This window comes from Thalassophryne amazonica, chromosome 7 (genome assembly GCF_902500255.1).
Source record: "Thalassophryne amazonica chromosome 7, fThaAma1.1, whole genome shotgun sequence".
Lineage (NCBI taxonomy): Eukaryota > Metazoa > Chordata > Actinopteri > Batrachoidiformes > Batrachoididae > Thalassophryne > Thalassophryne amazonica.
Window position 1 is genome coordinate 64,124,427 of NC_047109.1, and position 26,946 is coordinate 64,151,372.

At 40.9% G+C, this 26,946-nt stretch overlaps 1 protein-coding gene and 1 long non-coding RNA gene across 2 annotated transcripts in view; both read right to left on the reverse strand.

Moving 5' to 3' along the window:
- agmo (alkylglycerol monooxygenase) overlaps positions 1-26,946 on the reverse strand; it is a 164,352-nt gene that overhangs the window by 86,260 nt on the left and 51,146 nt on the right.
- On the reverse strand, positions 1,826-23,936 carry LOC117514043. Its single transcript, XR_004561783.1, has 3 exons — positions 23,853-23,936; positions 13,346-13,351; positions 1,826-1,835 (listed from the first exon to the last, which is right to left on the reverse strand). It is a non-coding gene; the product is annotated as an uncharacterized LOC117514043 (long non-coding RNA).

Sequence of the window (26,946 nt, forward strand, 5' to 3'; positions counted from 1 at the left end):
TGTGATAAATATTTCATTTGAATCTCACTGACGGGTTGTCAGGACAACCAGCTTTTCCTATACAACAAGTAAACTGCCAGGGTTACTTGTCCTATGGACAAATAAACTAAAAAGCTTAATGTCAATGCCTGCAGCGCCACCTTGAATTGTTGATACAACACAGGACGTATCCACGTTCTTTTCTTTTTTGTTTTGTTTTTGGCCAAATTCCAGCTTTGTCATTTCTGAATGTTGCATCACAAATCGCAACTCATCAATCCACTCAGACTTTTTGTGCTTCAAAAAGTCTTACATTGTCTGGCAGTGGTGAGCCCGTGATGGTTAAAGCTTCAGTTCCCAGATTGTAGTTGGTAGGTGTGACACCTCGAGGGGTTTTCTGTTGTTGTTGCCTCAACATTGTGCTCGGAACTTTGCCCACTGAAAACACCTTTTTGGCAAGACAACCATCTCTCAGAGAATGTTTCTTCCTTGTTGTGCATGAAAACCCAAGTAAATCAGCAGTTTCTTAAACACCCAAAATAGCCTGTCTGACATTGGCAACCATGCCAGATTTAAAGTCACTTAAGTGTCCTTTCTTCCCCCTCCTGATGCTTGATTTGATCTTCAGCAGATCTTAGTCTTCAGTAGAGACTGAAAACAGGTTCCTGTTAAGAACCTGTTTTCGAAAAGGCTATTGATGTCGATGCACCGACATCAATAACGTTTTAACGATTCCCTTATTGGTCCTTCAGTTCACATTATGCCAGAGCGCCCGTTGTTTTGAGGGTGTTTATCAGGAAAATGATCAGTTCTTTACATTGAATGCAGACTCGCTGCTTCTGCAGCGGGTCTGCTTGAAGCAGCACTGCAACCCTCTGGTTCTCTGCGTCGCTGCTTTTCAGAAGCAGCAGGTCTGCAATTTCTTCATTAACCCCCTCAAAGCCATTTAAAGAAGTCAATCATGAGTCACCTTTGTGCTGATTAACGTCATCAACAGGGACTCTTGTCTTGTTGCAGGCAAGAAACGTTCCTGTTTTGTGGGACTAACTGCACAGCTCCAAACACTGCACGACTCTCTGCCAAGTAAAGTTGGAAAGATAGATTTTGGTTGGAATTAATAACTTCAAAGCGAGTCACTGCTTTAAATCAAATGACAACTCTTTCCAAACAGTGTAATACAGACAACAAACCAAAACTGTTTTTTTTCTCCCAAAATGAGGCGTCCTTCATTTTTTTATGAATGAAATCCTGACTTGCAGTGCAGCCGGCTGCAAGACTGCAGGTCAGGGGCTATGGAGTTACATTTGTCTCATTAATGCCTGAAAGGAAATGCTTTTGACAAACTACAGATTTTGTTTATTTCTGTTTATGTACAGAGATCAAGGATCCACCATGTACAGATTTTATTTATTTTTCATTTATGTCCAGAGATCAAGAATTCAGTGAGCAATTTCATATTTATTTACTTTAAGACTCAATAAAATGTTGCTGACACAGAAAACCTGTAAAGCCTACTTTTAGTACCCAGAAAATTCACAAGAGGTATTGATAATGGCATCGATAAAGAATTGGATTGATAAGAGGACTCAATGGCATTGATAGCTAAAATCTTATCAACACCCATCCCTAGTCTTCAGTCGTCAGCAGATCTAGTCTCAGTTGATGGGATTAAAGAAAAGTAATTTCTGGATGTTCAAAGCAACACTGAAGACACTGCTCCTCTACAACTTGCATATTTTCAGACTGAACGCTATTCTAGAGAGGGTGTTGGACAACTGTTACAGTCAACTATTTTGCAGTGCTCAACAGCTACTCATCCAGTCACACATCCAAACCCACTGTATATCAGGGCCTGCCTCCCACCCCACCACTTTTCAAGTATGATTCATGGAAGAAGGTTGAGGCTTGCCTGCTACGGTTTAGGAAACAAGCAGGAAGTTAATGCCTAGCTCCTACTTCTTCTTTGTCTTTCGGCTGTTCCCGTTAGGGGTCGCCACAGCAGATCAATTGTTTCCATCTCACCCTGTCCTCTGTATCTTCCTCTGTCACACCAACCACCTGCATGTCCTCTCTCAGCACATCCATGAACCTCCTCTTTGGTCTCCCTCTTCTCCTCCTGCCTGGTGGCTCCATCCTCAGCATCCTTCTCCCTATATACCCTGGGTCCCTCCTCTGCACATGTCCAAACCATCTCAATCTCGCCTCTCTGACTTTGTCTCTAAACCGTCCCACCTGAGCTGTCCCTCTGATATGTTCATTCCTAATCTTGTCCATTCTTGTCACTCCCAAAGAGAATCTCAACATCTTCAGCTCTGCCACCTCCAGCTCTGCCTCCTGTCTTTTTGTTAGTGCCACTGTCTCTCAACCATACAACACAGCTGGTCTCACTGTTTTGTAAACTTTCCCCTTCACTCTTGCTGATATTCTTCGGTCACAAATCACTCCTGCCACCTTTCTCCACCCACTCCACCCTGCCTGCACTCTCTTCTTCACCTCTCTACCACACTCTCCATTACTTTGAACAGTTGACCCCAAATATTTAAACTCATCTACTTTCACCACTTCTACTCCTTGTAACTGCACTATTCCACTGGGCTCCCTCTCATTTACACACATGTACTCAGTCTTGCTTCTACTGACTTTCATTCCCCTTCTCTCCAAAGCATATCTCCACCTCTCCAGACTAGACTCGACTTGCTCTCTACTCTCACTACAGATCACAATGTCATCTGCAAACATCATAGTCCATGGGGACTCCTGTCTGATCTCATCTGTCAACCTGTCCATCACCACTGCAAACAAGAAAGGACTCAGAGGTGATCCTTGGTGTAGTCCCACCTCCACCTTGAATGAGTCTGTCATTCCGACTGCGCATCTCACCGCTGTCACACTATTCTTGTACATGTCCTGCACTACCCTAACATACTTCTCTGCCACTCCAGACTTCCTCATACAATGCCACAACTCGTCTCTTGGCACCCTATCATAAGCTTTTTCTAAGTCCACAAACACACAATGTAACTCTTTCTGTCCTTCTCTGTACTTTTCCAACAGTATTCTCAGAGCAAACATTGCATCTGTAGTGCTCTTTCTCGGCATGAAACCATATTGCTGCTCACAGATCTTCACCTGTTTTCTAAGCCTAGCTTCTACTACTCTTTCCCATAACTTCATGCTGTGGCTGATCAGCTTTATGTCTCTGTAGTTACAGCAGCTCTGCACATCATCCTTGTTCTTGAAAATAGGAACCAGCACACTTCGTCTCCACTCCTCAGGCATCCTCTCACTTTCCAAGATTTTATTAAACAATCTGGTTAGAAACTCTACTGCCATCTCTCCTAGACATTTCCATGCCTCCATTTGAATGTCATCTGGACCAACTGCCTTTCCACTCTTCATCCTCTTCATAGCAGCCCTCACTTCTTCCTTGCTAATCTCTTACTTCCTGATTTACTCTCACCACATCATCCAGCCTTTTCTCTTGCTCATTTTCTTTATTCATCAACTCTTCAAAATATTTCCTCCACCTTCTCAGCACACACTCCTCACTTGTCAGCACATTACCATGTGCATCTTTTACCACCCTAACCTGATGCACATCCTTTCCAGCTCTGTCCCTTTGTCTGGCCAATCGGTACAAGTCCTTTTCTCCTTCCTTACTATTCAACTTCTTGTACAGCTCGCAATATGCCTTTTCCTTTGCTTTTGCCAATTCTCTTCTCACCTTACGCCGCATTTCCTTGTACTCCTGTCTACTTTCTTCATCTCTCCGACTATCCCAAAACTTTTTCACCCCCCTCTTTCTCCTTATGCTTTCCTGGACCTCTTCATTCCACCACCAAGTCTCCTTGTCTTCCTTCCACTGTCCAGATGTCATACCCAGTACTGCCCTAGCTGTCTCACTCACCACATCTGCAGTACGTTTCCAGTTGTCCAAAATTGCTTCCCCTCCAACTAGTGCTTCTCTCACCTGCTCACTAAATTTCACACAACAGTCTTCCTCCTTCAGCTTCCACCATCTGATCCTTTGTTGAGCTCTCACTCTCTTCTTCTTCTTTACCTCTAAAGTCATCCTACAAACAACCATCTTATGCTGTCTAGTGACACTCTCTCCTGCTACCACCTTACAGTCTGTGATTTCTTTTAGCTTGCATCTCCTATAAAGAATGTAGTCCACCTGTGTGCACCTTCCTCCACTCTTATGTTACCCTGTGCTCCTCCCTTTTCTTAAAGTAGGTATTCACCACAGCCATTTCCATCCTTTTTGCAAAATCAACTACCATCTGTCCTTCCCCATTCCTATCCTTGATACCATATCTACTCATTACTTCCTCATCACCTCTGTTCCCTTCACCAACATGCCCACTGAAGTCTGCTCCTATCACCACTCTTTCATACTTGGGCACACTCTCCACCAACTCATCTAACACACTCCAGAAATCTTCTTTCTCCTTCATCTCACAACCTACCTGTGGGGCATATGCACTGATGATATTCATCATCACCCCTTCAATTTCCAACTTCACACTCATCACCCTGTCAGACACTCTCTTAACCTCCAACACACTTTTAACATACTCTTCCTTTAAAATGACCCCAACACCATTTCTCTTCCTGTCCTCACCATGGTACAACAACTTGTACCCACCGCCGATGCTCCTGCTCTTACTTCCCTTCCACTTGGTCTCTTGCACACACAATATGTCTACCTTTCTCCTCTCCATCATATCAGCCAGCTCTCTCCCTTTACCAGTCATACTACCAACATTCAAAGTCCCCACTCTCATTTCCACCCTTCTAGTTTTCTTCTTCTCCTGCTGTTCGTGGCAACGTTTTCCTCCTCTTCTTCCTCATCTTCGCCCAGCAGTAGCCCAATTTCCACCGGCACCCTGTTGGGCAATAGCACCGGTGACGGACGTTGTTAACCCGGGCCGCGACCGATCCGGTATGGGAATTTGATTGAGTCTGCATAGTTGGGTTGGCTTGTTTTACGCCGGATGCCCTTCCTAACGCAACCCTCCTCATTTATCCGGGCTTGGGACCGGCACTCAGAATGTACAGGCTGCACACCCCATGTGGCTGAGTTAATGCCTAGCTCCTACTGCAGACTCCAAAATGAAAGGGAGGTACACAGCAACATGTCAATACCTTGTAGAGGGACACTGTGCTAGTGGAGCAGCAATGGGCAGCTAACATGTTGGATAAGAGATGTCAGTCCATTGCTGCTGAAACTGCATATCACATCAACGCTGAGTAATTCTTTTGCATATGTATATGAAGAAAATATAACTGGACAAAAAGAAAACAAATCACCATTGAGAGAACCCTGCTTTGACAGTTTCATCAATCAGCTGCCGAAATGGTCAAAACACTAAACACTGGCACCAACAGTGACGTTCAGTCCTCTCAGTGGTTGGCGGACCTGTCACTCACATGCTAAATGTGCTGGAACAGCTTTCCAGTGTTTGGACTGGAGCTCTCGTGCATGGTGTGCCAACCTAAACACCGAGTGCTAGACTCGGTGGGACAGCTGGCCAACTCCCCTCCACCGCTTCCATATTTCATGCTGTCCACACAGCTCAGTAACACACACTAAAGTAAACACACTAATCCCGGTCAGGCCCACTTACAGTTCTCACAAACAGTGTGTGAGAAAAATGCATATAAAAGAACAGCAGTTAGATCTTTCTTTTGGACTTGACAATACATAATTTTCTGTTTCTAACAGTGAAATTCGGAATGGTTCCATGTACCTACAGTCACTGAAAAAATTATTCTCAATGAATTTTAAGTACAGAATTTAAATTCAGTCAGAAATAAATGCAACTAGTTTTGCATTGTTAGATTGTACAGTTTTTCCTTGATTGCTGACTCACTACGGTGCATCTGGAAAGGATTCACAGGGCCTCACTTTTTCCACATTTTATGTGACAGCCTTACTCCAAAATGGATGAAATTCCTTTTTTCCCTTTACACACAATACTCCATAATGACAATGTGAAAAACGTTTGAGATATATGGAAATTAAAAAAACAAAACAAAACAAAAAAACAAGAAATCACATGTACATATGTCTTCACAGCCTTTGCCATGAAGCTCAAATTTCAGCTCAGGCATATTTGTTTCCACTGATCATCCTTGAGATATTTCTACAGCTTAATTGGAGCCCACCTGGGGTAAATTCAGATGACTTGACATAATTGGAAAGGAACACATCTGTCTACATATAAGGTCCCACAGTTGACAGTGCATGTTAGAGCACAAACCAAGCATGAAGTCAAAGGAATTGTCTGTAGACCTCTGAAACGGGACTGTCTCAAAGCACAAATATGCAGCTTCTCTGTTGCTTTGAAGGTCCCAATGAGCACAGTGGCTTTCATCATCCATAAATGGAAGAAGTTCTGACCCACCACAACTCTTTCAACACAGTAAATTTTTCAGAGTAAAATTTACTCTTGGTCCCAGTCCAAATAGAGTTTAATACACTCTATTACAGTGCTAAAATCAACTCTATCACAGTGTAAAATCAACTCTTATTGGAGTACAAACACTTGATTTGACAAGACGGTAGAGCTGATTTCACTCTATATTTAACTGTAGTTCGACTGGGACCAAATGTTATCCCGGCAGAGTATATTTTCCTCAGCAAAATTTACTGCATAGAGCTGGCCGCCCATCTAAACTGAGCGACTGGGGAGAAGCAGAAGAAAGTAGGAGAAACAGGTCTTTTGTGTATATAGAAAATGTTTTCGATCTGAGTTCAGCACATGAAAAATGGGAGCAAAAACAAAAGTGTTGCATTTTTAATTTTGTTCCGTGTATATACACATTTATCACATATTACAACAAAAATCTGCCCTATACTCATAAACCAGCCCTCATGAGATACAAGAAAAAATACAGTTGATAAATCAAACAAGCTGATTGTAATTAGTTCAGCTCTTCAGGCAGATTAATGAGCTAATTATTGAGATCACCTGTTTTAGGTGCAGAGGTACGTAGAAGCAACACATTGGAGGGCTTTTACTTTCTAAAGCCAGAGTTTTACACCTAAAATATTGTGTTAAATTTGAGTCTGTGGGTAGCTATCACTCAAAGTCATGATTCATGTGTATGATATATGGTTCTTGTTCTTTATTTTTGTTCTAATATGTGATAAATATCCTATCACATGTTTGTTTATGTATCACACCCTATATCATGCTCCGAAGCATCCGTATCAGCCCCAAGTCCAAAGGACAAGGTCTAATACAGATACAGGTGATAAGGTATACATATCAGGGATAGGAACCATCAGGAAGGAAAAAGACTGGTGGGTGAATTTTTCACACTTTAAAGGAGCTATTCTGGTGAATTTTAATAGAAGAAAAGATGCTTTTATATGGATTTAAAAAATGCTCTCATTTATACCTTTAATTGTTTAAAATCTTGGCCATGAATGGCAATTCATAAGAAATTGTATAAAAATATATTGTGATCAGAATCAAATTTATTGCAGAGTAAGTAGTAGAGTAAGTTCTCACATACAAGGGATTCTGGAATTTGACCAGACATTCCAAATAAATGTTTGTCAATAATGAAACCAAATAGCCAGGATATGTAGTCAGTCCAATGTACATGTAAATCCTGGTAAAATCCATTCAGAACTACACTACAAATGATTTTTTTTTTCCCCCAATTAAAAAAAAAACAAAGCAGGTATGTTGATTTTCACTCAGTCCAATGTAAAATCCAAGTACTGAAAGAAATAACAAAAAATCATGTACAGACAGTTCTACCTAGTTTGTGTGGTATTTTACTCATTCAATAATTTATGTCGAATCCTCGTGAAACTACATGCAGTGTTCCTCACCATAGTCCTCTCTTACACATAACGTTTTGAAAGATCATATTTCTAAGATGTCATTTTTAACTTGTAGTCAGTTGTATATCCTGAATACACTATAAATTGTTTTTCAATAAAAAGTATGTGTCCAGCACAAGGTGAGGTGTACTATCCATTTATACTCCTTTCTTTCCATTCTTTCTCAGTCTCAAGAGCTCTTTTCCTGGATACCTGCTGCAGACATGCCTCATGGTCCTGTTGACCTTTCTTTTCAAACTCAATGTGGGCAACTGGAGCCTTTACACCACTGATAGGCTTCAAGTGGAACTTGTTCTGCCTTCTTTTTGCTGGTCTGCCCTATTCTGTCTCTTAGCATTATGAATACTTCTTGCTGCTCTGATAGGCAGACAGTCTTTTATTATATGGTATGGGATTTTGCCAACTTCTGATTGGCCCATTCGCCACTTTCTGAGCTGTACCACATGCCGAGTTGACCGCTGGTGGAGCCGAGTAGACCGTGTGTGCAAAACAAATACACTTCGCGTGCAGCGTAGCGCTAGCTAATCAAGCAACACCTATCAATAACAACCAATCAGATAACATGATACAATGCCTACTTTGGATGTCAGTTTGTTGACAAGATGGCAGAAGACAGGTTTGCATCTGTTAGCAATACTGACTTAAAACAAATTTTACACGAAAAAGATGCGATGAACACCCGCAGAAATACACAGTCAACAGCCAACCTGTTTTTGCAAGTACGTCACTGAAAAGGGACATGCGCCCAACTTTGAAACTTATGACAGACGGATGCTTGATGGAGTACCTGGTCAATTTTACGCGGAAGCTAGACAGACGAATGGCGAACTTTATAAGAAAACAAGCCTGATGACTCTTCGTCACGGACTTAACAGGCATCTCCAGTCGATCGATGGGATGTCAGTTGGTACAGTATGACAGTAATAATAAAGAGTTGAAACGTGAGATTGATTTTCAGTTTTAGTATGTTTGGCAAACTCCCAATTTTCTTGTTTATCATATAATAAAGCAGTTATAGACTTTTGATTTCGGTGTACCCGTGAAGGCCTCGGTGAACCCCATCAATCAATCAATCAATTTTTTTATATAGCGCCAAATCACAACAAACAGTTGCCCCAAGGCGCTTTATATTGTAAGGCAAGGCCATACAATAATTATGTAAAACCCCAACGGTCAAAACGACCCCCCGTGAGCAAGCACTTGGCTACAGTGGGAAGGAAAAACTCCCTTTTAACAGGAAGAAACCTCCAGCAGAACCAGGCTCAGGGAGGGGCAGTCTTCTGCTGGGACTGGTTGGGGCTGAGGGAGAGAACCAAGAAAAAGACATGCTGTGGAGGGGAGCAGAGATCGATCACTAATGATTAAATGCAGAGTGGTGCATACAGAGCAAAAAGAGAAAGAAACAGTGCATCATGGGAACCCCCCAGCAGTCTACGTCTATAGCAGCATAACTAAGGGATGGTTCAGGGTCACCTGATCCAGCCCTAACTATAAGCTTTAGCAAAAAGGAAAGTTTTAAGCCTAATCTTAAAAGTAGAGAGGGTGTCTGTCTCCCTGATCTGAATTGGGAGCTGGTTCCACAGGAGAGGAGCCTGAAAGCTGAAGGCTCTGCCTCCCATTCTACTCTTACAAACCCTAGGAACTACAAGTAAGCCTGCAGTCTGAGAGCGAAGCGCTCTATTGGGGTGATATGGTACTACGAGGTCCCTAAGATAAGATGGGACCTGATTATTCAAAACCTTATAAGTAAGAAGAAGAATTTTAAATTCTATTCTAGAATTAACAGGAAGCCAATGAAGAGAGGCCAATATGGGTGAGATATGCTCTCTCCTTCTAGTCCCCGTCAGTACTCTAGCTGCAGCATTTTGAATTAACTGAAGGCTTTTTAGGGAACTTTTAGGACAACCTGATAATAATGAATTACAATAGTCCAGCCTAGAGGAAATAAATGCATGAATTAGTTTTTCAGCATCACTCTGAGACAAGACCTTTCTGATTTTAGAGATATTGCGTAAATGCAAAAAAGCAGTCCTACATATTTGTTTAATATGCGCTTTGAATGACATATCCTGATCAAAAATGACTCCAAGATTTCTCACAGTATTACTAGAGGTCAGGGTAATGCCATCCAGAGTAAGGATCTGGTTAGACACCATGTTTCTAAGATTTGTGGGGCCAAGTACAATAACTTCAGTTTTATCTGAGTTTAAAAGCAGGAAATTAGAGGTCATCCATGTCTTTATGTCTGTAAGACAATCCTGCAGTTTAGCTAATTGGTGTGTGTCCTCTGGCTTCATGGATAGATAAAGCTGGGTATCATCTGCGTAACAATGAAAATTTAAGCAATACCGTCTAATAATACTGCCTAAGGGAAGCATGTATAAAGTAAATAAAATTGGTCCTAGCACAGAACCTTGTGGAACTCCATAATTAACTTTAGTCTGTGAAGAAGATTCCCCATTTACATGAACAAATTGTAATCTATTAGACAAATATGATTCAAACCACCGCAGCGCAGTGCCTTTAATACCTATGGCATGCTCTAATCTCTGTAATAAAATTTTATGGTCAACAGTATCAAAAGCAGCACTGAGGTCTAACAGAACAAGCACAGAGATGAGTCCACTGTCCGAGGCCATAAGAAGATCATTTGTAACCTTCACTAATGCTGTTTCTGTACTATGATGAATTCTAAAACCTGACTGAAACTCTTCAAATAGACCATTCCTCTGCAGATGATCAGTTAGCTGTTTTACAACTACCCTTTCAAGAATCTTTGAGAGAAAAGGAAGGTTGGAGATTGGCCTATAATTAGCTAAGATAGCTGGGTCAAGTGATGGCTTTTTAAGTAATGGTTTAATTACTGCCACCTTAAAAGCCTGTGGTACATAGCCAACTAACAAAGATAGATTGATCATATTTAAGATCGAAGCATTAAATAATGGTAGGGCTTCCTTGAGCAGCCTGGTAGGAATGGGGTCTAATAAACATGTTGATGGTTTGGATGAAGTAACTAATGAGAATAACTCAGACAGAACAATCGGAGAGAAAGAGTCTAACCAAATACCGGCATCACTGAAAGCAGCCAAAGATAACGATACGTCTTTGGGATGGTTATGAGTAATTTTTTCTCTAATAGTTAAAATTTTGTTAGCAAAGAAAGTCATGAAGTCATTACTAGTTAAAGTTAATGGAATACTCAGCTCAATAGAGCTCTGACTCTTTGTCAGCCTGGCTACAGTGCTGAAAAGAAACCTGGGGTTGTTCTTATTTTCTTCAATTAGTGATGAGTAGAAAGATGTCCTAGCTTTACGGAGGGCTTTTTTATAGAGCAACAGACTCTTTTTCCAGGCTAAGTGAAGATCTTCTAAATTAGTGAGACGCCATTTCCTCTCCAACTTACGGGTTATCTGCTTTAAGCTACGAGTTTGTGAGTTATACCACGGAGTCAGACACTTCTGATTTAAAGCTCTCTTTTTCAGAGGAGCTACAGCATCCAAAGTTGTCTTCAATGAGGATGTAAAACTATTGACGAGATACTCTATCTCCCTTACAGAGTTTAGGTAGCTACTCTGCACTGTGTTGGTATATGGCATTAGAGAACATAAAGAAGGAATCATATCCTTAAACCTAGTTACAGCGCTTTCTGAAAGACTTCTAGTGTAATGAAACTTATTCCCCACTGCTGGGTAGTCCATCAGAGTAAATGTAAATGTTATTAAGAAATGATCAGACAGAAGGGAGTTTTCAGGGAATACTGTTAAGTCTTCTATTTCCATACCATAAGTCAGAACAAGATCTAAGATATGATTAAAGTGGTGGGTGGACTCATTTACTTTTTGAGCAAAGCCAATAGAGTCTAATAATAGATTAAATGCAGTGTTGAGGCTGTCATTCTCAGCATCTGTGTGGATGTTAAAATCGCCCACTATAATTATCTTATCTGAGCTAAGCACTAAGTCAGACAAAAGGTCTGAAAATTCACAGAGAAACTCACAGTAACGACCAGGTGGACGATAGATAATAACAAATAAAACTGGTTTTTGGGACTTCCAATTTGGATGGACAAGACTAAGAGACAAGCTTTCAAATGAATTAAAGCTCTGTCTGGGTTTTGGATTAATTAATAAGCTGGAATGGAAGATTGCTGCTAATCCTCCACCCCGGCCCGTGCTACGAGCATTCTGACAGTTAGTGTGACTCGGGGGTGTTGACTCATTTAAACTAACATATTCATCCTGCTGTAACCAGGTTTCTGTTAGGCAGAATAAATCAATATGTTGATCAATTATTATATCATTTACCAACAGGGACTTAGAAGAGAGAGACCTAATGTTTAATAGACCACATTTAACTGTTTTAGTCTGTGGTGCAGTTGAAGGTGCTATATTATTTTTTCTTTTTGAATTTTTATGCTTAAATAGATTTTTGCTGGTTATTGGTAGTCTGGGAGCAGGCACCGTCTCTACGGGGATGGGGTAATGAGGGGATGGCAGGGGGAGAGAAGCTGCAGAGAGGTGTGTAAGACTACAACTCTGCTTCCTGGTCCCAACCCTGGATAGTCACGGTTTGGAGGATTTAAGAAAATTGGCCAGATTTCTAGAAATGAGAGCTGCTCCATCCAAAGTGGGATGGATGCCGTCTCTCCTAACAAGACCAGGTTTTCCCCAGAAGCTTTGCCAATTGTCTATGAAGCCCACCTCATTTTTTGGACACCACTCAGACAGCCAGCAATTCAAGGAGAACATGCGGCTAAACATGTCACTCCCGGTCCGATTGGGGAGGGGCCCAGAGAAAACTACAGAGTCCGACATTGTTTTTGCAAAGTTACACACCGATTTAATGTTAATTTTAGTGACCTCCGATTGGCGTAACCGGGTGTCATTACTGCCGACGTGAATTACAATCTTACCAAATTTACGCTTAGCCTTAGCCAGCAGTTTCAAATTTCCTTCAATGTCGCCTGCTCTGGCCCCCGGAAGACAATTGACTATGGTTGCTGGTGTCGCTAACTTCACATTTCTCAAAACAGAGTCGCCAATAACCAGAGTTTGATCCTCGGCGGGTGTGTCGTCGAGTGGGAAAAAACGGTTAGAGATGTGAACGGGTTGGCGGTGTACACGGGGCTTCTGTTTAGGGCTACGCTTCCTCCTCACAGTCACCCAGTCGGCCTGCTTTCCCGGCTGCTCGGGATCTGCCAGGGGGGAACTAACGGCGGCTAAGCTACCTTGGTCCGCACCGACTACAGGGGCCTTGCTAGCTGTAGAATTTTCCACGGTGCGGAGCCGAGACCATCAAAAGTCTATAATTGTGTGTGTGTGTATATATATTTTTTTCCCCTGTCTGCATATATAGTAATGGTAAATGCCACACTGCTAGAACCATTTATGAACATTAATACCCATATATGCAATTTATTCTTGCAAGACAGAAGGTATGTAGTGCATGAGTGAATGTGGTACGTGTGTGACCCCCATCCGCTCTTCCCGATCAGCCTACAACATCCTACTCAAAGCCAACCGACAACTTCTATCAGGAAGGGCAGACCACCAAAACAACACAAAGAGACAAGAACGAGAGACAAGTGGTGAAGACAATAACTGTGACGTGAGACACCGAGGAGACGGGGCCCCAACCATACAACATACCATGAGAAACTACCACACATGAACAAACAGTGACAGCAACAGTCTGTTGTCTAATTAGTGAGCATCCATACCCTAATCTAGAACACCGTAGTGTTAATCCCCTTAAGAGCACCCAAAAACCGAATTGTAGTGACGGCCACAATCATGCAACCATCCACACACAGAGACCCAGATCACAGCTAAATATCTGATCACTACTGTGGCTGGTGTGTTGGGCCAAGACAAGTACAGAACCTTACCATATGACATGGACCACTCCGGCACGTTAGAAGCCACGCAGCCGGTCGCGAGCACCGACGGACGTGGGTTCAGGATGCAGCCCCGGCAGAACAAGGAGAAAAGGGGCAGCGGAAGGGCACAGGGGCCAGGAAAGGCAGCCCCCAGAGCCACCGGGCAGCACAGCAAACCAACAGGGGAGCGGCCCAACGGTGCCGGAACGCACCCCCGACACCACCCCTCCCCACGGAGGCACGGGAAGCAGCCCCATATCCAAGGGAAGCACATAATTGTATATTGTTGACTGGCCCCAATCTAACATCCTTCCTTCTCAAACAATCCAATGCAGATGTGTTTCTACATCACAGGCTGTACTTTAAAATTTGAATGGTGCTGTATGTAGGTATACCCATTCTGTTTGGGGTAATATCCAGGTCATCATTCTTGACAGAGAAAGAAAACTCAATCTGTGGTCCATGAAAGACACTTAATCCTGCCATTGCCAATTTGGACATGTTGGCATATTTACCAGTTTTCATTACTCTATCCCACCACTGGCAAACATCACTATCCTCTGTGTAGTTTGGAAGATTCCTGTCTGTTTGGAAGTACTGAAGGTCCTTTGAAAAATTTTGAGAGCCTTCCTTGTCCATAAATCTACACAACTGGAATTCGCTCTTACATTTCTTCAAACCTTTGGATGCTCTCAAGTTTTTCCTAATAATTGGGTCAAGCCAAGAGAGACTCTGAAGCAACCCACTATCCAACAGCAGTTTCGACTACATGTAATTTGCACATGATATGTAGCCTCTGCCAGAAAGCTCCAAGAACTCTTTCACAGTTTGGTCATATGCCCTGGTATTCTCAATGATAGTCTTATTCAAAACCCAACAAACATGTTTGCTTTCTTTAGGTATTTCCCTCCATTGCCTTCCAGATTCAATGTCTTTAGTTGCTCTGGGGATTTACCATCCAAGTGCTCAGGCTTTACAAAACAGGCTAGAACTTTTGTGAATGCTTCCATTTGCTTGTTGTGGCGCTCATGTACAAGCATTCCTTTTCTGTGGAAGACACACAATTCTTTAGGATAGACAGGGTCGCTAAGTACAAGTTCAGGATGAGCTTAGTCTTTGTCTCCTGATACAAAACTTCTCAAAAACCCTGCCTTTCTTGCTTTTCCATCTTCTGTCATCTTTCGTCTTGACGTTGTGCGATAATTGGTTTAACACGGGCGTTGGCATTGTCACTCCACTGCTTGAGGGCATCATCCCTTACCTTGAGGTAGATGGGCTGCATGCCTTAAGGTATGAATGCAAAGTAGAATACCTTATAGGCTTCAAACATACGTTGCAAATGTAAGCCTACATCACAAACAGAAAGCCACCAATGCGGAATATAGTTGGGTGGCACAGCGAACGATATTTCCCTAAGTTCACACACCTCTGATAATGCGTCCTTTAAATTGGAGGACCACTTGTGGCCATTGTAACAAGTCATAGTACAGCTGCTCTACTCACTTGTTAAATGGTGCAGTGAATCGATAGGCACAATTGTGAATATGGTGACAGCTGTCACGATCTATATCCAAAAGATGGGGTGCTTGCTCACTGCGGCTCCGAGACTCAAAACCATTCTTACTCCCTCACATAACATTGCAAGAATCTGCCAAGATGGATATTACATTGTGCCATGATATCGGATGGTCATGAAACAAGGTAACCGAAGCATTGAAGATAGAGGCAGCAACAACCTTGATCACCTCAACTGAAGCAAAGAGCTCCACCACAACCTTGACATCCTGTGGATGGTATTAACTAACAAGTATGCCTGTGAATGAGGAAGAGACCAAAAAAAAAAAAAAGTTTTTCACTTTGGATGAAATAAAATACTTAGGTTGAATTAGTATTTGATAGACTTTATGTAGAAGAAAAATTTTGTGATATGTCGATCAATTAATATTCTCCACATATTTTTAATCCTATATGTTAATTCTAAAGAACAGTGAAGTATTAGAACAAACATTTTAAATTTTTTGTCAATTTCAGTATTATTGTGACTTTTGGTGTGTCTCATGTTATTCATAATCATCAACAGCACACACCCAGTACCCTTTTGGTGTTGTTACTGGTTGATTCAGCTATATCAGGGGTGGGCAACTTGTTCCAGAAAGGACCAAGAGGGTGCAGGGGTTTTTTTTGCAGCCACTGACTCCACCGTTGATTTCACTGATTAGTATCACTTTGAGCAGATGGAACAGGTTAATCAGTGAAATCACCTGATGGAGTCAGTGGCTACAAAAAAGCCCTGCACCCTCTTGGCCCTTTCTGGAACAAGTTGCCCACCCCTGATCTATAGTGATGGAGAAAAGGTATGATCTCATATTGTCAATGGTCTGATCTAGGAAGTACTTTAAAATCCAATCAGTCATTTTGTAGGATGCAGTCCACCGTGAAAGCTGAATCTGACTCTGTGCCTTTTGGTCTGTTGTTAAGGTCTTTGGCACATCCACTAGCTTTGGAGTCAAGGAGAGAGGAAGAGAATTTTCCACAACAAAGCGAAGCACTGTTGCCTGTAGGAAAGCATAAAAACCTGATAACATCTGTTGATGTTGAAATTAAATCATAAATGCGTACAAACGTCATATCTATAACCATAATGTTTGGCACTAATCTATATTTAAACTTGAAAGAATGTGTAAATTTCCCTCCCTCCGCTCACTCCATTCCCCCTAGTACATCCCACAATGAAATCTACTCTATTTATGAAAATGAAGTTTGTCTCTAGAAGCTGGATATAATTCTAGCCTAGATTTAATCACTCTTAAGACAACCGCTATTGTCAACTAACTATCACCAGATAAGCAATAAAGTTATCATGAACCAGTATAGCCAGTTTTTTTTTTTTTAATTGCCATTGCATCGGCATTAAGAGTTGTTCAACTATTAAACATCAACCTCCAATACAGTACTACTAAGCGCTACACCATCCAGTTCCATTTCTAGTAACCATATATATTAATCAGTTAACTGAATCTACATTGTTCATTCTATAACTTAAAATGCTGTACATGGGTGATTCTTAGACTACGGGCACTTATGTCCTTTGATCATATTGTATGAAAAACAGAAAAAAGGGGAAATTTCACACTTTTATAGTTATCTTTACAATGAAAGTGTGTTAAGAAATTTGTTCTAGTAGTCTGTGATGACTTTTTCACCTTTTTTTCAGCATCATTATATGCAAATATTGCCGTTTTGTGCTTGTCCCACACCTAGACTTTTGATCTTCAATGATAAAAATGAATGGTAAAGAAACTTTTTTTCTAATGTTTTAAAATATCTCTGAATAAAATATCAGTAAAATAATCAAAACATAATTGGGGTATTCAATATCATACAACTGTTGTGATTTTTTTTTTAAACAAAATGTAGTTGTCCCACACTATTGCCGTAATTTCCACCACAACACTGTAATGTCCCTAAACAGTTTGTATGAAAGATTGTTTGGGTAGTTTCTATGGAGATAAACAGTGACATCAGAGCACATGTATATAGCGTCAAATCACAACAAACAGTTGCCCCAAGGTGCTTTATATTGTAAGGCAATGGTGTGGTGGAAATCACATTTACAAGGCCAATAGTGCCCGTAGTTAAAGAATCACCCACATGTAAGAAATAAAAATCATACAATAAAATTCTCAGTGTAAACATGGTTTGAAAGCAAGGCAGATGTATAAAAAACCTCTGTATACAATAAAACAAAAATTAAAAATTAAAGTTAAAAATTTTCCCTTAACCAAAATTTAGTGCATGATAAAAAAAAAAAGTATAAATATGATTCATGTTATCAGGTCATGCACAGGCACACATTTTCTTTAAATTCATAAGTATACCTTATCACATGTCTGTTTATGTATCACGCTCTGTATCAGACAAGATAAAGGACAGACATGTAATAAGATATTTATCACATATTACAACAAAAATAAAGAACAAGAACCAAATAATTATCGTCAACTCCATTTAATATTAAATAATTTACTCACTACACCAACAGCGTTCATTTAACACTTGAGCGAATAATAAATAGCCTAACATAGTAGGTCTGATCTACATAATGAATCATTAAAATAATTAAAGAATGATAACACACATGAATCATGTAGAATGAATAACACAGGTAAATCATGTAAATATGTAAGTTATGTAATGTTCTTATGTCTCTCTAAAAGTCATGAGTGTCCTCTTCACTGATGTCTCACAACTTCAGTATGAGACTCAAGTTGTAGAATTCTCCCTGCTAGGGAGGCTAAAACTCTCTCACCTTGATCAGACATTTTGGTTGAATGAAATGATGTGGATCCTGTATCAGGATCCTGCACTTGTCACCAGGGTAACACAAAATGGGGGTGTGTCATTGGTGGGGCAGAGAATTAGATGAAAAGCGGGGCGATACAAAGCCTGGTATTCTCAATGTCCTTTTTTGGTATCACCCTGTTTTAAGATTTGTATCGCCCTGATTTTATTGCCACAGTTTCCAGGGCAGTAAAATTGATAGGAAAAGTGTGTGATTTATCAGCCCTATTTTTTCTTGTATCTCACGAGGCCTGGTTTATGAGTATAGGGCAGATTTTTGTTATAATATGTGATAATATCTGACTATTATACCATAGAATTAATTCAGACCTATATATTTTTACTTTTGTTGTTGATCCCTCAGTGGGGCCCCACCCATGTCCCTTGTTGATGTGTTCAACCCGTTTCCCCCCACCCCTATCTTCTGAGTTCATTTGTATTTTTTTTAACCCTTTTATTTTTTTTTAAATAAGTACATGATTTTTCAATGCAGCACTTCCTCTTTGTACATAGTTCACTGTCTGATTGCAGCAAAAGTTGCAGATCACAACCTCTGCGGCGTCAGCTTTTGAGAAAAAGTCACTAAGTTTGAACAGGTAAATCATGTAAATATGTAAGTTATGTAATGTTTTTATGTCTCTCTATAAAGTCATGAGTGTCCTCTTCACTGATGTCTCACAACTTCAGTATGAGACTCAAGTTGTAGAACTCAAGCTGTATCATCTCCCTTTTCAGCCAACTTCAGCGGTACATCCATGCAAAGTTTTCTTTGGAATTTTTAATCAATGTCTCGAACACACTTGCCATCTACGTCTTTTATCCTCTCCAGCACATGCATTTTCTTCACCTATATATATATATATCACTCAGACTCACTTTTATTGTCACTCGACCCTTACAGGCAGAACGAAATGCAGTTTCTCCAGGTCTTGGTGTAGTTAACTGGGACAGTTTTTTTTTTTTAACCTAACCTATTGTATAAACTTTTGCAATGTACAATATGCGCACCCCTGTGGCCATAGAATATATATACAAGGCACAGGGTCGGCAGCAGCAGCAGCGTTAGAGTATTAAGAAGGTAACAATGAGCATGTAGTGCAATGTTCAGAGTTTGGTGGTGGATGTTGAACTGTTCAACAGTCTGACAGCATTCGGGTAGGAGCTGTTTTTCAGTCTAGATGTTTTTGCCAGGATGCTGCACAGCCTCCTTCCAGAGGGAAGGGGTGTGAACAGACTGTGTGCAGGGTGGGTGGAGTCTCAGAGGATGCAGGTGGCTTTGTTTCTACATCTGGAGATGTTGATGTCCCCAATGGGCGGTAAGCTGCATCCGATGGTCCTCTGTGCAGACTTCACCACCCGCTGCAGCGCTTTCTTCTCCGCCACTGTGCAGCCACCATACCACACAGGGAGGCAGCAGGACAGGACACTCTCCACTGCACAGCTGTAGAAGGCCCTGAGAACCTCGATGTTCAGTCCGGCCCTTCCCAATTTCCTCAAAAAATAGAGGCGTTGGTGGGCTTTCTTGATGACAGCCGTGGTGTTGGTGTGCCAGGTGAAAGTGTTGGAGAGGTGGAGTCCAAGATACCTGATGGAGGAGACGATCTCTACCGCAGCTCCGTTGATGTAGAGGGGGGAGGGGATGGTGGGGGCTGACCTATACACACACACACACACACACACACACACACACACACACACACACACACACACACACACACACACACACACACACACACACACACACACACACACACACACACACACACACACGAGCAGGCTGGGATTTTCTTTCCAGAAAAGGTATTCCTTATTTTCTTGTTAGATGTACAGATCTGATTTACACTGAAAATAATATAGAAATCAATGATACATGATACAGCATATCAATGTTCATAGAATCACTGTGGAAAATAAATCTCTGCTGGACTGAATCAATCCAACCCTCCTGATGTACTGAAATATGCCCAAAAAAAGTTCAAGAACAAATGAATCATAAATTTAACTGTGAGCCAGGAATCATGCCAAAATTAATTATGAGCCAAATATACCATAACTCAAGGAGCTTGAGCAGATAATAATTTGCATGGGCATACTAGACTAGTCTAAAGTTCAACAAAGAGTATCTTGTGGCATAGCCAATCATGCACCATGTGAATCATTTACGTGGGTATGATTCTAATTCAGCCAGATCATTTGTACATGGGGCATTTGCACATCGTCCATCGTCCCATATTCTGAGTTATTCTCCATCTACTTAAGACTTGATGTAACACACAGGTACACTGTGCTTGCATCTTTAACATATGGCCTTTAAATTTTTGTTCAATTCAGACTTCTTAAAATGTTTGCATGAAGAAATACATACGGTACACATTTAGAAATGATACATGTGCTGACAAATGTACAACAGCACATTTCTCAACTCAGTAGAACTGCAAACAGCCAGTATGAGAATTTCTTCCATGCAGGCTGAAGCCTGCAAGTTCAAACAAGACTGACTGGAGCATGCTGTGAGCACACTGTAGTACACACATTCTCATCCTTCATATTCACACTTCATCCATACTACCAGTGGTTGGTTTTCCTGAGCAGGGTCAGCAGTGTTGACAGAGGGAAGTCCGTCTGCAGTGAGCGGAGCACATGAGGGCAGCAGACAGCCGGACTGTGGCCACTGCTGATCTCTGCGAGGCCCCAAGATATCCTCTTTTCCACACCATTTCCAAGGTCTGCATGTACAGTACAGTTCTTTGATGTCAAAGTTCAATGAGTCCAGACTTTGGCTCATAGAAAATATTTTCTATCTCAGTTTCAACAGATTAACCTGCAGGTCAGTGCTAATGTTAAGCCAGATATTTACTTTCAGATATGCACCTCGAAAGGTCACGGTCAGTAACTGTTGCACACTACGAGCATCCATTATAGTTTTCTAAGTATTGCATAGTACACTTTATGAACACACACACACGCACGCGCGCGTCTGAGTCTGACATGTGACCACTGATGTGACCAGGTCTTTGTGCATTCACAAGTATAACACAGCATAAATATTTAGCCCAATTAAAAGTTATCAGATAATTAATTAATGAAGTATCTAAATTTGTCTATTGTTCTTCATTTTAATAATCACAGAAGTGTGTGAAAGGGCTCAGTTTTGTGCCTGAGTTCTGTGTTGGTATGTAACACAACACATAGGTGCCTGATGTGCAGAGACAGAAATTTCTCCCATTAACTCACTCTTTAATTATGAATACACATATATACAATATTACTCACACAAGAAACTGAAAAGGCGAGTTGGTGAAATGGGGAGACTCTGCTTTGCATTGTCCCGCTGAGAGGTTTTTTATCTACAGCAGTGCCATAACATGGAGAAGAAGCCAATGTAGTGAGACAACTACAGCGTAACTCAATTACCTCACATATAATCAAAGTATGGACAACTGACTGGCTGATTAATGGCTTCAGCCTGGCTGGATATAGATGTTGCCTGAGAGCAGAGCTACTATTAGTGGCACTTGCGATATGAGGTTAGAATAAACAAAATCAACAGTTCTGTCAACAACATGGCCGCATTTGAACCAAGTTGGCCTTCGGTTCATTTAAAACCATCTAGTTCAAAGTTTGTTCAGAATAGAAATGTTTTGCACATATATAGTCTGTCTTTGAACAAGGACTGAAAGGCACAACCACAGGAAAAAAAAAGGGCACTTTTCTTTCACCTGGTTATTCAACCAGGTTTTAGATAAGGTGGCTTGAAAGATTAATATGTAACTCGTTAGGTAATGTCATAATGTATTACTGCCTAGGTTAGAGTAACTGCAATCTATTAGTCACAAAAATAAGAGGGTTCTTTAAAAGTGTGATAAAACAGACGATTGGTGAAGAAGTCAAAACAATTTTTACTCTGACGCACTCACGGAAAGGGTTCAAGTAAACAGTGATGATATCTAGCATAAAGATAAACAAGAACCTCATTTGAGTTCATGTTTGCTCAAAGGTCATCCAGATGTTCAAAATTTCAGTTTCCCCTTAGCTTTAACCGCAGTCTGTGTTTGTCGACACAGCTTTAGACCTAATGCCAAGCAAACGCCACAACAGCTTTGAATTTTTCTGTTCTGGAGGAAACCAGAACATATGCACTCCTCCTGTATTTGGATGCATAAAACAGATTGTATGTTCCTGAAATAAAACAAGAAGGGTCCCTTAAAGCATTGTCGCCATCTTTTTCCTTTCTGCTTTAAAATAAATAAATAAAAATCCTTTCCACAGAGTATGTTGTTACACGTATAAGCCATCCCATCTACTGGAACAATTTGGTCGAAATTATGCTGCGGTAGGAGCCAGAGGTTAAGATTCAGTTGACCGAGATGACCTTAGCTGACCAGACTGAAGAGAGGACTGAGCCGGCCCTGTGCTGCGGTCTGAGAGAGAGAGCTGCCTCCTTTGGGTAACAAGGGGAAAACCTTACATCCGGAGTGAGCACTGTGGCTACTAAGCTCCAGAAAATGATTGGCGACCCCACAATGTTCCATAATAATAAACCCAGACTGGAAGAAGAGGAAATGAAGGCCAAGTGGAAAGATTTTCTGCAATATAAAAATGACTGCTGCTAAAAGTGTTAGAGAATTATAACAAACAGAGCAAAAATATGAGTCGGAATGAGGTGTCACTCTGCAAAACACGCCACAGTTATGACAAGAGCACTTAAAATCCTCTTTAAAGTGTAGGTAACACGATATGTAAAGGTTTTTTTTTTTTTTTTTTTTTTGAGTATTTAAGACTAAAATTAAAGTAGAGTTTGAAATTTATCCTTTCCTAGTGCACAATAACTGAAAAGATAAATATTCGGATTTTGAACTGCACACCACTAAAAACCAGGAACCTCTGGGCGAGTTCTGACATGATATCTTAGGAAAATACAAAAAATTCACACTTCCTCATCACTTTTTTCTGATGTCACAGATAGTAAAACAAACTATTTTTTAATCAGTTGATTATGACCAAAGAGCTGGGGGAAAAAAAAAAAGGTTATCACCTCCACCCGCATGCCGAAATCATCTGCATTATTTGCATTTTTTTTTTTTTTTTATAATCACCATTCTGTGTTCTGAACTCTGCCAATATCGTCACTGTTGTCAGACTTAAGGTTTTACTCCAAGGTTTAGTCTCCCTCATTGTCATCTAAATAAGGCTCAAAAGGCTGTGTCCTCCACAGCTTCTTCAGAATCACCTTCAGACTGGACTTAAAAAAAAAAAAAGACGCTCCACACTAGAAAAAAAAATTGTCTGAAAACAGCTCGACCTCCGCCGTGTTTGCAATTGATTTGGGCTTGAATCAGCAGGTCTCATTCTCCTAATGATGTAGCAACAATATGGCTGCGGCTGAGGGCTGAAATAGAGCGCAGGCTTCAGACATCTGTTTATCCTTTACCTGCGCACTTATCATTGACTTTTATAGTTTGGGATTTTTTAAAATGTCAACATTTCACCATTTTTTGTCATTATTTGTGCACATTTTTTGGTGTCACCTGCACCTTAAGGTTTCACAAACACACTATCACAGTGATGTGAGAAATTAACAACACACAAATGAACCAACATCCCTGAAATTTTCCATTTTCCTTAAGATGTTTGTCTTCTCTGAAAACACACAAGTTTTTCCAGCACATTTGGGGATCTTTTTCACAACTGGATATCTCGCAAATGTTACGGTCACATTACCTACAAATGTTAGCTACAGCTACATTAGCCACAGTGACAAGCAGTTGCCTTTGTCGCTTGATGGGCTACACCTCCGTAAGATGTCTTACAAGTCATTTCAGATGTGTTATCTGCTTATAAAACCAGCATTTTTAGATTTAGAAGTGTTCATTTCTCATTAACGTTTACAAAACGTGTGAAACATCTCAGATTTATACAAAAACGTAGCTGTTTCAGAGCACTTTCTGTCATATTACATTATTTTATTTGAGTGAAAAACTAGTTTAAGTTAAGCTGCCTCTTCACTCCGATTGGCAGTCACCATGTCACACCACTCACTATTAACATTAAATACACTTCAGGTCTATTCTGGCCCCGTCTTGCTGGCGGCATGAGCCAATGTTGTCTCCCTCATTCACACACTGTTGATTTTTATTCAGTAATCTAATAGTAGTCAGGTATCTGAATGAGGAAATAAGGGCTATTTTAGCTTTTTGTTCCCACTTTTATCTGGAAACCTAAAAAAGCCTTTTTAGATTAATTGATCTAGAGATACAATCTAACCTTTAGTCAAAGGTCTCAAAAACAAACCTTAAAATATCGATTTTGAAAAAGCATATTCTTGAAAAATTTGTAATAATATTTTTTTCTTCTGTGAAATATAACAGATCCCTATCAACCTACCAGAAATAAACCCAGAATGATCTGGTAGCAAATATGAACAATTTCTGATTGTTCAATAGAAAGAAAGGAGCAAAGTTTGTGTCAAATTAACAGCGAAAATATTTTCAAATTTGGGTTTAGGAAAAACTACTAACACCTTGAACCTTGATAAGGATCCCGCTTTACAAGAAACTGGGAGTGCCCTAAAGACATGAAAAGCAGCAACGCGCCTAGGAGTGATGGTATACCTCCACAATGTCTAAAACGTGACGTACCTGTCATGAAAGAACATCTGCTCGACCTGTTGGTATCATGCTGGCATGAAGGCCATGTCCCACAAGATCTCAAAGATGCAAAGCTGGTGACCCTCTTCAAGAACAAGGAATCTAGACAAGTCCGTGACAACTACAGAGCCATTTCTTTGCTCCGTCTCGACAGCAAACTCTACGCCATGTAATCCTAAAGAGATTACAACTTCTTGCAGACAGAATTTATCCTGAATCTCAGTACGGCTTCCAAAGGCATCTATACACCAACGACATGGTCTTTACTCTTCGACTGCTTTAGGAGAAATACAATGAGCAAAACAAACCGTTGTTGGCTGTTTTCATTGACCTAATCAAAGCCTTCCACTTGGTTAGCCTTTAAGGCCTGTACCTGGTGCTACACAAGTTAGGCTGTCCACCGAAATCCCTATCAAAGCATTTCATGACGGAATGTCTGCTCGTGTGGATTTTGATGGTGACCTATCAGAAGCCTTCAGAGTGAATTGCAAAGTTAAACAGGGATGTGTGATGGCGCTAACTTTGTTCGGCATCTTGATATCCATCCTTCTACAGTTCGCTTTTTCAAACCCTGACTGCTTTGCTCTCAGTAGCACGAGCAACAGCAACCTCTTCAGTCTTGCTCTCCTCAGGGCAAAGTCGAACACCAGCATGGTCCTGAGATGCGAACTAATGTTTGCTGACGACGACGTGTTTTGCTCTCATAGTGAAGCCGAGCTACAAGGCATGTGCAATGCATTCAGTAATACCTGTGACAAATTTGGCCAAATGATTAGTGTGAAGAAGACAGTTGCCATCCCAACCAATGCAACTCCTCCTCACATCACCATCAATGATAGCCCACTCGATACAGTTGAAGACTTCTGTTACCTAGGTTCCACGGTCTTGTCTTCTGGAGATCTAAACCCTGAAGTTAACTCATGCATTGGCCAGGCTGCCAATTTGTTTCAGAAACTGAAAAGTTCTACCTGGGACAACAAGTATCTTACAATCCACACTAAAGTACGCATATATCAAACTTGCATACTGTCCGCTCTGCTCTATGGTAGTGAGACCTGGGCTTCTCATGCTCACATTGAAAGGAAACTCAACAGCTTCCACCTAAGATGTCTCAGAAAGGGGTTACAAGCAGAGGGTCACGCCTTTGAGTCTGGTCTGCTTGAGGTTTCTTCCTCAAATCATCAGAGGGCCCGTGTGCTTACTCTAGGGGTTGGTAAGGTTAGACCTTACTTGTGTGAAGCGCCTTGAGGCAGCTTTGCTGTGATTTGGTGCTATCTAAATAAAATAAATAAACTGAATTAATTAATTAATTAATTACTTGGATGGACAAAGTTCCAAACCTGGAGATCCTCAAAAGGTGTGGCACCACAAGCCTGTACCCAATCCCACGTGGCCCACTCTCGTCTCCCCCACCAAATTTTGTACAGTCAGCTTGCAGATGGCAAATGTGACGGGGGCATCCAAAGCTTTGCTTCATCGATGTGTGTTTGCAAGCGCAACCTGAAACTATTCAGCATCAGAGCTGATTCGGAGTACCTCACCCAAGACTATACTTCTTGGCAGTACAAGCTCCATCAAGGTGCCAAAAAAATGACCTGGTGACACAGGAGTCTGACAGAAGATGTAACAGACATGAACCATGCCAAACAACAAAATTCATCTGTCAAACCTACGGCAAGCCCTGCAAGAGTCGAGCTGTCTAGTTGCCCATGGTCGTATCGCCGCTGAACAGATCATCTGACAGGATGTAAAAGACTTTGATGATGATGAATCTGACAAATAAATAACCCTATGGCTTACAGCTTTTCAGGAAATAATGATATATCAGTAGAGTAATGTATGTGATGAGAAATTATAGGAAACCCTCCTCCATATCCTCCCCTACCCCATTTTAACATTATGTCAGGAAGAAGACCATTTCCATTAAATGTCAAATTTTCATGCTAAATTACAAAGCTGAGGCTTGAAGGAATACAGATTACATGTTTTGGAACAGGCCTGCTAAAAGGAATGTTAAATGAAGAATCCATTTTGTCTTTCTGATGTTTATTCCATATGATCTGTTAAACTGGGAGCATTTGTACAGTAACTGGATGTGTACTACACTATTACTACGACCATTCCTTTCTGAAAGACCCAGGGTACCAGTACACAATGTGAGATACTGACAACTAGTCCTAAAATATCATTAGATATCAGATAAAGATATTTAAAAATGCTTCTGGTGTTCAGGTTTT